At 39.5% G+C, this 10,075-nt stretch overlaps 1 pseudogene; it reads right to left on the bottom strand.

Annotated features, from left to right (window-relative positions):
* LOC131345737 (NACHT, LRR and PYD domains-containing protein 3-like) overlaps nucleotides 1-10,075 on the bottom strand; it is a 566,556-nt pseudogene that overhangs the window by 175,884 nt on the left and 380,597 nt on the right.

Genomic DNA, 10,075 nt, shown 5'->3' with positions numbered 1-10,075 from the left:
TGGTGGTTCAGTGTTTCAGTGTTCTGGTGGTTCAGTGTTTCAGTGTTCTGGTGGTTCAGTGTTTCAGTGTTCTGGTGGTTCAGTGTTTCAGTGTTCTGGTGGTTCAGTGCTTCAATGCTTCAGTGTTCAGTGTTTCAGTGTTCTGGTGGTTCAGTGCTTCAATGCTTCAGTGTTCAGTGTTTCAGTGTTCTGGTGGTTCAGTGCTTCAATGCTTCAGTGTTCAGTGTTTCGGTGTTCCGGTGCTTCGGTGTTTCAGTGTTCTGGTGGTTCAGTGTTTCAGTGTTCAGTGCTTCGGTGTTTCAGTGTTCTGGTGGTTCAGTGCTTCAATGCTTCAGTGTTCAGTGTTTCGGTGTATCGGTGCTTCAGTGCTTCAGTGTTCAGTGCTTCAGTGTTCAGTGTTTCAGTGTTCAGTGGTTCAGTGTTCAGTGTTTTATTGTTCAGTGTTCAGTGCTTCAGTGTTTTGGTGTTCAGTGTTTCAGTGTTCAGTGTTTCGGTGTTTCAGTGTTTCAGTGCCAATACACACACATACACACTCACACATACACACTCACAAACACACACTCATACACACTCACACATACACACTCACACACACACACACATATGCACACTCACACGCACACACTCACACACACACACACCTACTCAATGTTCCAATACATTGTGGGTAATCCACACTCTCATTGAGTGAACATGATGAAAACTGGAGTTAAAGCTTCAGTGTTTCAGTGTTCTGGTGGTTCAGTGTTTCAGTGCTTCAGTGTTTCAGTGTTTCAGTGTTCAGTGCTTCGGTGTTTCAGTGTTCAGTGCTTCGGTGTTTCAGTGTTTCAGTGTTTCAGTGTTCAGTGCTTCAGTGGTTCAGTGTTCAGTGTTTCAGTGCTTCAGTGTTTCGGTGTTTCAGTGTTTCAGTGTTTCATTGTTCAGTGGTTCAGTGCTTCAGTGCTTCAGTGTTCAGTGCTTCGGTGGTTCAGTGGTTCAGTGTTCAGTGCTTCGGTGTTTCGGTGCTTCGGTGTTTCAGTGTTCAGTGCTTCAGTGTTTCAGTGTTCAGTGCTTCAGTGTTCAGTGCTTCAGTGTTCAGTGCTTCAGTGTTTCAGTGCTTCAGTGTTCAGTGTTTCAGTGCTTCAGTGTTCAGTGTTTCGGTGTTTCAGTGTTCAGTGGTTCAATGTTTCAGTGCTTCAGTTGTTCAGTGTTTCAGTTGTTCAGTGCATCAGTTGTTCAGTGTTCAGCGTCTCAGGTGTTCAGTGCTTCAGTTGTTCAGTGCTTCAGTTGTTCAGTGCTTCAGTTGTTCAGTGCTTCAGTTGTTCAGTGTTCAATGTTTCAGTTGTTCAGTGCTTCAGTTGTTCAGTGTTCAGTGCTTCAGTTGTTCAGTGTTTCAGTGCTTCAGTGTTTCAGTGCTTCAGTTGTTCAGTGATTCAGTTGTTCAGTGCTTCAGTTTTTCAGTGTTCAGTGCTTCAGTTGTTCAGTGATTCAGTGTTTCAGTGCTTCAGTTGTTCAGTGATTCAGTTGTTCAGTGCTTCAGTTGTTCAGTGCTTCAGTTGTTCAGTGTTTCAGTTGTTCAGTGTTTCAGTTGTTCAGTGCTTCAGTTGTTCAGTGATTCAGTTGTTCAGTGATTCAGTTGTTCAGTGTTTCAGGTGTTCAGTGCTTCAGTTGTTCAGTGCTTCAGTTGTTCAGTGCTTCAGTTGTTCAGTGCTTCAGTGTTTCAGTGCTTCAGTTGTTCAGTGTTTCAGTTGTTCAGTGATTCAGTGCTTCAGTTGTTCAGTTGTTCAGTGCTTCAGTTGTTCAGTGTTTCAGTTGTTCAGTGTTTCAGTTGTTCAGTGCTTCAGTTGTTCAGTGTTCAGTGTTTCAGTGCTTCAGTTGTTCAGTGTTTCAGTTGTTCAGTGTTCAATGTTTCAGTTGTTCAGTGCTTCAGTTGTTCAGTGCTTCAGTATTCAGTGCTTCAGTGTTCAGTTGATCAGTGCTTCAGTGTTCAGTGTTCCGGTGTGTCGGTGTTCCAATGTTTCAGTGTTTTATTGTTCAGTGTTTCAGTGTTTTATTGTTCAGTGTTTCAGTGTTCAGTGCTTCAGTGTTCCGGTGTTTCAATGTTCAGTGCTTCAGTGTTCAGTGCTTCAGTGCTTCAGTGTTCCGGTGTTTCAGTGTTTTATTGTTCAGTGTTTCAGTGTTCAGCATTTCAGTGCTTCAGTGTTCAGCGCTTCAGTGTTCAGTGCTTCAGTGTTAAGTGTTCAGTGCATCAGTGTTCATTGCTTCAGTGTTCAGCGTTTCAGTGTTCAGCGCTTCAGTGTTCAGTGCTTCAGTGTTCAGTGTTTCAGTGTTCATCGCTTCAGTGTTTCAGTGTTCAGTGTTTCGGTGTTTCAGTGTTCAGTGGTTCATTGTTTCAGTGCTTCAGTTTTCAGTGTTTCAGTGCTTCAGTTGTTCAGTGTTTCAGTTGTTCAGTGCTTCAGTTGTTCAGTGTTTCAGGTGTTCAGTGCTTCAGTTGTTCAGTGTTCAGTGTTTCAGTGCTTCAGTTGTTCGGTGTTTCAGGTGTTCAGTGCTTCAGTTGTTCAGTGCTTCAGTTGTTCAGTGTTTCAGGTGTTCAGTGCTTCAGTTGTTCAGTGTTTCAGTGCTTCAGTTGTTCAGTGTTTCAGGTGTTCAGTGCTTCAGTTGTTCAGTGTTTCAGGTGTTCAGTGCTTCAGTTGTTCAGTGTTTCAGGTGTTCAGTGCTTCAGTTGTTCAGTGTTCAGTGTTTCAGTGCTTCAGTTGTTCAGTGTTTCAGTTGTTCATTGCTTCAGTTGTTCAGTGTTCAGTGCTTCAGTCGTTCAGTGCTTCAGTTGTTCAGTGCTTCAGTTGTTCAGTGTTTCAGTTGTTCAGTGCTTCAGTTGTTCAGTGTTCAGTGCTTCAGTCATTCAGTTGTTCAGTGTTTCAGTTGTTCAGTGTTTCAGTGCTTCAGTTGTTCAGTGCTTCAGTTGTTCAGTGTTCAGTGCTTCAGTGCTTCAGTTGTTCAGTGTTTCAGTGCTTCAGTTGTTCAGTTATTCAGTTGTTCAGTGTTTCAGGTGTTCAGTGCTTCAGTTGTTCAGTGTTCAGTGCTTCAGTTATTCAGTGCTTCAGTTGTTCAGTGTTTCAGTTGTTCAGTGCTTCAGTTGTTCAGTGTTCAGTGCTTCAGTCGTTCAGTTGTTCAGTGTTTCAGGTGTTCAGTGCTTCAGTTGTTCAGTGTTTCAGTGCTTCAGTTGTTCAGTGCTTCAGTTGTTCAGTGTTCAGTGCTTCAGTGCTTCAGTTGTTCAGTGTTTCAGTGCTTCAGTTGTTCAGTTATTCAGTTTTTCAGTGTTTCAGTTGTTCAGTGCTTCAGTTGTTCAGTGTTTCAGGTGTTCAGTGCTTCAGTTGTTCAGTGTTCAGTGTTTCAGTGCTTCAGTTGTTCGGTGTTTCAGGTGTTCAGTGCTTCAGTTGTTCAGTGCTTCAGTTGTTCAGTGTTTCAGGTGTTCAGTGCTTCAGTTGTTCAGTGTTTCAGTGCTTCAGTTGTTCAGTGCTTCAGTTGTTCAGTGCTTCAGTTGTTCAGTGTTTCAGGTGTTCAGTGCTTCAGTTGTTCAGTGTTTCAGGTGTTCAGTGCTTCAGTTGTTCAGTGTTCAGTGTTTCAGTGCTTCAGTTGTTCAGTGTTTCAGTTGTTCATTGCTTCAGTTGTTCAGTGTTCAGTGCTTCAGTCATTCAGTGCTTCAGTTGTTCAGTGTTTCAGTTGTTCAGTGCTTCAGTTGTTCAGTGTTCAGTGCTTCAGTCATTCAGTTGTTCAGTGTTTCAGGTGTTCAGTGCTTCAGTTGTTCAGTGTTTCAGTGCTTCAGTTGTTCAGTGCTTCAGTTGTTCAGTGTTCAGTGCTTCAGTGCTTCAGTTGTTCAGTGTTTCAGTGCTTCAGTTGTTCAGTTATTCAGTTGTTCAGTGTTTCAGGTGTTCAGTGCTTCAGTTGTTCAGTGTTCAGTGCTTCAGTTATTCAGTGCTTCAGTTGTTCAGTGTTTCAGTTGTTCAGTGTTTCAGTTGTTCAGTGCTTCAGTTGTTCAGTGTTCAGTGCTTCAGTCGTTCAGTTGTTCAGTGTTTCAGGTGTTCAGTGCTTCAGTTGTTCAGTGTTTCAGTGCTTCAGTTGTTCAGTGCTTCAGTTGTTCAGTGTTCAGTGCTTCAGTGCTTCAGTTGTTCAGTGTTTCAGTGCTTCAGTTGTTCAGTTATTCAGTTATTCAGTTTTTCAGTGTTTCAGGTGTTCAGTGCTTCAGTTGTTCAGTGTTCAGTGCTTCAGTTATTCAGTGCTTCAGTTGTTCAGTGTTTCAGTTGTTCAGTGCTTCAGTTGTTCAGTGTTTCAGTTGTTCAGTGCTTCAGTTGTTCAGTGTTCAGTGTTTCAGTTGTTCAGTGTTTCAGGTGTTCAGTGCTTCAGTTGTTCAGTGTTCAGTGCTTCAGTTGTTCAGTGTTCAGTGCTTCAGTTGTTCAGTGTTTCAGTGCTTCAGTTGTTCAGTGATTCAGTTGTTCAGTGTTTCAGGTGTTCAGTGCTTCAGTTGTTCAGTGTTCAGTGTTTCAGTGCTTCAGTTGTTCAGTGTTTCAGTGCTTCAGTTGTTCAGTGATTCAATTGTTCAGTGTTTCAGGTGTTCAGTGCTTCAGTTGTTCAGTGTTCAGTGTTTCAGTGCTTCAGTTGTTCAGTGATTCAGTTGTTCAGTGTTTCAGGTGTTCAGTGCTTCAGGTGTTCAGTGCTTCAGTTGTTCAGTGCTTCAGTTGTTCAGTGTTTCAGTGCTTCAGTTGTTCAGTGATTCAGTGCTTCAGTTGTTCAGTGCTTCAGTTGTTCAGTGTTTCAGTGTTTCAGGTGTTCAGTGCTTCAGTTGTTCAGTGCTTCAGGTGTTCAGTGTTTCAGGTGTTCAGTGCTTCAGTTGTTCAGTGTTCAGTGTTTCAGTGCTTCAGTTGTTCAGTGTTCAGTGCTTCAGTTGTTCAGTGCTTCACTATTCAGTGCTTCAATGTTTCAGTGCTTCAGTGTTCAGTGTTCCGGTGTGTCGGTGTTCCAATGTTTCAGTGTTTTATTGTTCAGTGTTTCAGTGTTCAGTGCTTCAGTGTTCCAGTGTTCAGTGCTTCAGTGTTCAGTGCTTCAGTGTTAAGTGTTCATAGTTTCAGTGTTCAGTGTTTCAGTGTTCATAGTTTCAGTGTTTCAGTGTTCATAGTTTCAGTGTTCAGTGTTTCAGTGTTCACAGTTTCAGTGTTCAGTGTTTCAGTGTTCAGTGTTTCAGTGTTCAGTGTTCAGTGTTTCAGTGTTCATAGTTTCAGTGTTCAGTGTTTCAGTGTTCATAGTTTCAGTGTTTCAGTGTTCATAGTTTCAGTGTTCATAGTTTCAGTGTTCAGTGTTTCAGTGTTCACAGTTTCAGTGTTCAGTGTTCAGTGTTTCAGTGTTCATAGTTTCAGTGTTCAGTGTTTCAGTGTTCATAGTTTCAGTGTTTCAGTGTTCATAGTTTCAGTGTTCAGTGTTTCAGTGTTCAGTGTTTCAGTGTTCAGTGTTTCAGTGTTCACAGTTTCAGTGTTCAGTGTTTCAGTGTTTTATTGTTCAGTGTTCATAGTTTCAGTGTTTCAGTGTTCACAGTTTCAGTGTTCAGTGTTTCAGTGTTCATAGTTTCAGTGTTCACAGTTTCAGTTTCAGTGTTTCAGTGTTCATAGTTTCAGTGTTCATAGTTTTAGTGTTTCAGTGTTCATAGTTTCAGTGTTCAGTGTTTCAGTGTTTTATTGTTCAGTGTTCATAGTTTCAGTGTTTCAGTGTTCAGTGTTTCAGTGTTCACAGTTTCAGTTTCAGTGTTTCAGTGTTCACAGTTTCAGTGTTCAGTGTTTCAGTGTTCATAGTTTCAGTGTTCACAGTTTCAGTTTCAGTGTTTCAGTGTTCATAGTTTCAGTGTTTCAGTGTTCATAGTTTCAGTGTTTCAGTGTTTCAGTGTTCATAGTTTCAGTGTTCAGTGTTTTATTGTTCAGTGTTTCAGTGTTCATAGTTTCAGTATTCAGTGTTTTATTGTTCAGTGTTCATAGTTTCAGTGTTCAGTGTTTCAGTGTTCACAGTTTCAGTGTTCAGTGTTTCAGTGTTCATAGTTTCAGTGTTCAGTGTTTCAGTGTTCAGTGTTTCAGTGTTCATAGTTTCAGTGTTCAGTGTTTCAGTGTTCACAGTTTCAGTGTTCATAGTTTCAGTGTTCAGTGTTTCAGTGTTCACAGTTTCAGTGTTCAGTGTTTCAGTGTTCATAGTTTCAGTGTTCAGTGTTTCAGTGTTCAGTGTTTCAGTGTTCATAGTTTCAGTGTTCACAGTTTCAGTTTCAGTGTTTCAGTGTTCATAGTTTCAGTGTTTCAGTGTTCATAGTTTCAGTGTTCAGTGTTTCAGTGTTCATAGTTTCAGTGTTCAGTGTTTCAGTGTTCATAGTTTCAGTGTTCATAGTTTCAGTGTTCAGTGTTTCAGTGTTCATAGTTTCAGTGTTCAGTGTTTCAGTGTTCACAGTTTGTGTTCAGTGTTTCAGTGTTCATAGTTTCAGTGTTCATAGTTTCAGTGTTCACAGTTTCAGTGTTTCAGTGTTCATAGTTTCAGTGTTCATAGTTTCAGTGTTCAGTGTTTCAGTGTTCATAGTTTCAGTGTTTCAGTGTTCATAGTTTCAGTGTTCAGTGTTTTATTGTTCAGTGTTTCAGTGTTCATAGTTTCAGTATTCAGTGTTTTATTGTTCAGTGTTCATAGTTTCAGTGTTCAGTGTTTCAGTGTTCACAGTTTCAGTGTTCAGTGTTTCAGTGTTCATAGTTTCAGTGTTCAGTGTTTCAGTGTTCAGTGTTTCAGTGTTCATAGTTTCAGTGTTCAGTGTTTCAGTGTTCATAGTTTCAGTGTTCAGTGTTTCAGTGTTCATAGTTTCAGTGTTCATAGTTTCAGTGTTTCAGTGTTCACAGTTTCAGTGTTCAGTGTTTCAGTGTTCAGTGTTTCAGTGTTCACAGTTTCAGTGTTCAGTGTTTCAGTGTTCATAGTTTCAGTGTTCAGTGTTTCAGTGTTCATAGTTTCAGTGTTCAGTGTTCACAGTTTCAGTGTTCAGTGTTTCAGTGTTCATAGTTTCAGTGTTCAGTGTTTCAGTGTTCACAGTTTCAGTGTTCAGTGTTTCAGTGTTCAGTGTTTCAGTGTTCATAGTTTCAGTGTTTCAGTGTTTTATTGTTCAGTGTTCATAGTTTCAGTGTTCAGTGTTTCAGTGTTCACAGTTTCAGTGTTCAGTGTTTCAGTGTTCATAGTTTCAGTGTTCAGTGTTTCAGTGTTCATAGTTTCAGTGTTTCAGTGTTCACAGTTTTAGTGTTCAGTGTTTCAGTGTTCATAGTTTCAGTGTTCAGTGTTTCAGTGTTCATAGTTTCAGTGTTTCAGTGTTCACAGTTTCAGTGTTCAGTGTTTCAGTGTTCAGTGTTTCAGTGTTCATAGTTTCAGTGTTTCAGTGTTCAGTGTTTTATTGTTCAGTGTTTCAGTGTTCATAGTTTCAGTGTTCACAGTTTCAGTGTTCAGTGTTTCAGTGTTCATAGTTTCAGTGTTTCAGTGTTCACAGTTTTAGTGTTCAGTGTTTCAGTGTTCATAGTTTCAGTGTTCAGTGTTTCAGTGTTCATAGTTTCAGTGTTTCAGTGTTCACAGTTTCAGTGTTCAGTGTTTCAGTGTTCAGTGTTTCAGTGTTCAGTGTTTCAGTGTTCATAGTTTCAGTGTTTCAGTGTTCAGTGTTTTATTGTTCAGTGTTTCAGTGTTCATAGTTTCAGTGTTTCAGTGTTCATAGTTTCAGTGTTTCAGTGTTCACAGTTTCAGTGTTCAGTGTTTCAGTGTTCATAGTTTCAGTGTTCAGTGTTTCAGTGTTCACAGTTTCAGTGTTCAGTGTTTCAGTGTTCATAGTTTGTGTTTCAGTGTTCACAGTTTCAGTGTTCAGTTTTTCAGTGTTCAGTGTTTGTGTTCACAGTTTCAGTGTTCAGTGTTTCAGTGTTCATAGTTTCAGTGTTTCCGTGTTCAGTGTTTTATTGTTCAGTGTTTCAGTGTTCATAGTTTCAGTGTTCAGTGTTTTATTGTTCAGTGTTTCAGTGTTCATAGTTTCAGTGTTCAGTGTTTCAGTGTTCATAGTTTTAGTGTTTCAGTGTTCATAGTTTCAGTGTTCAGTGTTCAGTGTTTGTTTTCACAGTTTCAGTGTTCAGTGTTTCAGTGTTCATAGTTTCAGTGTTCAGTGTTTCAGTGTTTTATTGTTCAGTGTTCATAGTTTCAGTGTTTCAGTGTTCATAGTTTCAGTGTTCAGTGTTTTATTGTTCAGTGTTTCAGTGTTCATAGTTTCAGTGTTTGTTCATAGTTTCAGTGTTCAGTGTTTCAGTGTTCACAGTTTCAGTGTTCAGTGTTTCAGTGTTTTATTGTTCAGTGTTCATAGTTTCAGTGTTTCAGTGTTCAGTGTTTCAGTGTTCATAGTTTCAGTGTTCACAGTTTCAGTTTCAGTGTTTCAGTGTTCATAGTTTCAGTGTTCAGTGTTTCAGTGTTCATAGTTTCAGTGTTCAGTGTTTCAGTGTTCACAGTTTCAGTGTTTCAGTGTTCATAGTTTCAGTGTTCACAGTTTCAGTGTTTCAGTGTTCATAGTTTCAGTGTTCACTGTTTCAGTGTTCATAGTTTCAGTGTTCACTGTTTCAGTGTTCATAGTTTCAGTGTTCAGTGTTTCAGTGTTCACAGTTTCAGTTTCAGTGTTTCAGTGTTCATAGTTTCAGTGTTCACAGTTTCAGTTTCAGTGTTTCAGTGTTCATAGTTTCAGTGTTCAGTGTTTTATTGTTCAGTGTTTCAGTGTTCAGTGTTTTATTGTTCAGTGTTTCAGTGTTCATAGTTTCAGTGTTCAGTGTTTTATTGTTCAGTGTTCAGTGTTTCAGTGTTCATAGTTTCAGTGTTCAGTGTTTTATTGTTCAGTGTTCAGTGTTTCAGTGTTCATTGTTTCAGTGTTCATAGTTTCAGTGTTCACAGTTTCAGTGTTCATAGTTTCAGTGTTTCAGTGTTCAGTGTTTCAGTGTTCATAGTTTCAGTGTTTCAGTGTTCACAGTTTCATTGTTCAGTGTTTCAGTGTTCATAGTTTCAGTGTTCATAGTTTCAGTGTTCAGTGTTCATAGTTTCAGTGTTTCAGTGTTCACAGTTTCAGTGTTTTATTGTACAGTGTTCAGTGTTTGAGTGTTCAGTGTTTCAGTGTTTTATTGTTCAGTGTTCAGTGTTTCAGTGTTCAGTCTTTCAGTGTTCATAGTTTGTGTTTCAGTGTTCATAGTTTCAGTGTTCAGTCTTTCAGTGTTCATAGTTTCAGTGTTTTATTGTTCAGTGTTTCAGTGTTCAGTCTTTCAGTGTTCATAGTTTCAGTGTTTTATCTTTCAGTGTTCAGTGTTTTATTGTTCAGTGTTCACAGTTTCAGTGTTCAGTGTTTTATTGTTCAGTGTTCATAGTTTCAGTGTTCAGTGTTTCAGTGCTCAGTGTTCATAGTTTCAGTGTTTCAGTGTTCAGTGTTTCAGTGTTTTATTGTTCAGTGTTTCAGTGTTCATAGTTTCAGTATTTCAGTGTTCACAGTTTCAGTGTTTTAGTGTTTTATTGTTCAGTGTTCAGTGTTTCAGTGTTCATAGTTTCAGTGTTCACAGTTTCAGTGTTCATAGTTTCAGTGTTCAGTGTTTCAGTGTTCACAGTTTCAGTGTTCAGTGTTTCAGTGTTCATAGTTTCAGTGTTTCAGTGTTCAGTGTTTCAGTGTTCATAGTTTCAGTGTTCACAGTTTCAGTTTCAGTGTTTCAGTGTTCATAGTTTCAGTGTTCAGTGTTTCAGTGTTCACAGTTTCAGTGTTTCAGTGTTTTATTGTTCAGTGTTCATAGTTTCAGTGTTTCAGTGTTCATAGTTTCAGTGTTCACAGTTTCAGTTTCAGTGTTTCAGTGTTCATAGTTTCAGTGTTCAGTGTTTCAGTGTTCACAGTTTCAGTGTTTCAGTGTTCATAGTTTCAGTGTTCACTGTTTCAGTGTTCATAGTTTCAGTGTTTCAGTGTTCATAGTTTCAGTGTTCATAGTTTCAGTGTTGACAGTTTCAGTGTTCAGTGTTTCAGTGTTCATAGTTTCAGTGTTCACAGTTTCAG

The sequence above is a fragment of the Hemibagrus wyckioides genome, linkage group LG25, assembly GCF_019097595.1.
Source record: "Hemibagrus wyckioides isolate EC202008001 linkage group LG25, SWU_Hwy_1.0, whole genome shotgun sequence".
NCBI lineage: Eukaryota > Metazoa > Chordata > Actinopteri > Siluriformes > Bagridae > Hemibagrus > Hemibagrus wyckioides.
The sequence above is the reverse complement of the archived record's forward strand: the minus strand, read 5'-3'. Positions and strand labels throughout refer to the sequence as shown.